Genomic DNA, 3067 nt, shown 5'->3' with positions numbered 1-3067 from the left:
CGGCCCGGAAGTGAAGCCTGACTCCCGGGCTTGCGCGTCGGGGGCGGGGGAGGGGGCGGTTAGGAACGTTCCTATTGGCTGGAAGAGAAGGGCAAACGATAGCCGCGCGCTCATTGGCCCGGAGTTGCTATGGCTGAGAGCAGACGTACGGGATTGGCTACCGAGCGTGGACAGGGCGTTCGCTCTCCCGGTACGCCCAGCGTCTGTCTTAAAATGGCGTGCTGAGGCGTGGCTACCTCTGACCACCTCCTCCAATCTCATCCCTAGGCGGTTTCAGAGGACACAGGCCCTGTTGCTGTCCGTAGTTGGTGCTTCTGCCACAGACTGTGCTGATTACCGTGGTATGCGGCCGTTGGAGTCCATGTTGATGTACCCGATCCGTGTTGCCACTGGCTTCTATGGACAGGAAGCTTACTTTGCAGGGGTGTCGATGACTGCAGACTCATAACTGAGAATGGGAGACAAGAGAATCCCGTGACAACCCTCCCCACCAAAAGAAACAGGCCAGACAGAAAACTATAGAAGAGAGTCCTTAAAAATTATGATATGGGCCAGGTGTGGTTGTGCACGTCTTTAATCCAGGCATTCAGAAGGCAGAGGCAGGCGGATCTGTGTGAGTTTGAGGCCACCTGGTCTACAAGGCGAGTCCAGGACAGCCACAGCTACACACAGAAATCTTGTCTCGAAAATTAAAAACAAACAAAAAATTGTAATATGCTGAATCGTAACTCTTCTCAGCTGAGGGCTTCTGGTAGGGCACAGGAGAGAGGACACTCCTTAGTTTTTTTGTTTTTGTTTTTTTTTCTAAAGGGCTGACCACTTGGAGTTTGACCATGCTCCAATGAGTATATAGGCAATGCAAATTGGACTTGTTGGGGGTGGGGGTGCAAGGATGGACCTGGGAGAAATGGAAAGCAGGTGTGATAGGGGTGCAGTCTTAGTTAGGGTTTTTATTGCTGTGAAGAGACACTGTGACCACAGAAACTCCTATAAAGGAAACGGTTTAATTGGGCTGGCTTACAGTTCATGATCACAGCAGGAAACATGGTGCTAGAGAGGTAGCTTAGAGTTCAACATCTTGATCCACAGGCAGCAGAAGTGAACTGTGAGCCACCCTGGGCATAGCTTGAGCATAAGAGACCTCAAAGCCCGCCTCCACAGTGACACACTTCCTCCAACAGAGCCACACCTCCTGGGCCAGTCATATAAATACATGAGTCTATGGAGGCCTTTTCCTGTTCAAATCACCACAGGTGCATTCTATGAAATTTCCAAGTAATTAATAAAAATATTATGTTGGGGGAAAATGTCTATGCAGAGCGAATACTGAGCCAGTGATAATGGTTCAGTTCGTAAAGAGCTTGCCACAAAGCCTAGGCTCAACCTGAGTTCAATAACCAGAACCCACGTGAAGGTACTCCACACAAGTTGTCCTCTGACCTCCACAGCTGCTCTGGCACATCTGCACCATCACATGAGGACTGTAACACATACGTCTCACACACACACACACACACACACACACACACACACCACATACATAATAATACATAAGTTTTAAAAGAATATGGGCTATAGAAGACACAGAAACACACAGACGAATTTTCCAAGACAGTCACCACACTTAACCCCAGAGGGAATGGAGATAAGGAAGTTGTGTGGTTTCAGTAACTAGAGTCATACATAGATAGATAAGCGGGCATTTCACTATCTTTAGTACTAAATATCACACCATCATTTGTCCTTCCTAAGGCTGGATACTCCGGAGTAGGCGCCACAGAAATTAGGCTCTGTATTGGATACTCTTGCCAGGAGAATATGCATGCTGAAGGCAACTTAAAGAAGAAAATGTTGGGATCTGGAGAGGTGGTTCCATGGTTAACAACACTGGCTATTCTTCCAGAGAATCCGGATTCAATTCTCAGCACCCACATGGCTCACAACTGTCTGTAACTACAGTTCCAAGGCATCTGACACCGTCACACAGACAGACATGCAAGCAAAACACACATACACACACACACACACATATATATAATTTTAAAGTAAATAAGTCATTTTAAAAAGTAAATAAAAGGAGGAGGAAGAAGAGGAGGAGAAGAAGAAAAAGAGAAGGAGGAAGAGGAGAAAAGTGTTTATGTGGCTCACAGCCTGAGGGTATAGTCCATCACAATGGTCAAGTCATGGCACCAGGGGCATGAGATTAGTGAACACCAATGTTTCCCTCACTTTATCCATTTTATTCAGTCTGGAACATGCAGCCCACTTCTACTGGCCATATTAAATCTTGTTGTTGAAAATATAAATAAATGGCTAATAATGTTTATTATCAAAAGCTTTTAGATATTACAGTGGTATTGTCTAACCTGCTATCATAATCAATAAAAAAACAGACACCTGCTGTGTTTTAAATAAGCCTTATTTCAGCTGGGGCAGGGCAGATACTAACCTCCTAAACTATCCTGTATTTCCCAGTCCCACATCTTATACCAATTACTCTAATCATTTCTATCCAGGCTACCTCCCATCCATAATCCATAAAATACTTGCACATGTTTCCAATCTGGGATGCTTTCCTCCATCCACACAGATTCAGCCCTGTGCTTCTCTCCATGCTAACCCATGATGGCTCTGCTTCCTCTCTCCTCTACCTGTCTCTCTTCTCCCATGATCCTCTCTGTTCTTCAAGCCCATGAATCATCACCACACTTACCTCATTTATGCCCTGCCCAGATGTGTAGACAATCAGGGATAATTGGAGAATTTATCACATGGGTACAGGAGATGATTCAACATTCATAACAATGCCCATGGCAGAGTGGTAACCAGATCTCTGGGCACTGAAATCAGCACCTAAAAACACTATGCACAAGACCCTCCTCTAACAGGAACTCAACAGTTACATAAGCACCAAGAAGCCAGGGTCTGGTGTTAAAGTGTAGAGATTTTTTATTTTAAGTTGGGACTCCCCCCACCCCACACAACCGTTGTGGTTAATTTACCAGTATGGCCTAATAATGTTTATTATCAGGCCTATAATTATTATTATGGCAGTATTTTCTACCCC

This window comes from Acomys russatus, chromosome 22, assembly GCF_903995435.1.
Source record: "Acomys russatus chromosome 22, mAcoRus1.1, whole genome shotgun sequence".
NCBI classification, from domain to species: Eukaryota; Metazoa; Chordata; class Mammalia; order Rodentia; family Muridae; genus Acomys; species Acomys russatus.
This window is presented reverse-complemented; position numbering follows the sequence as displayed.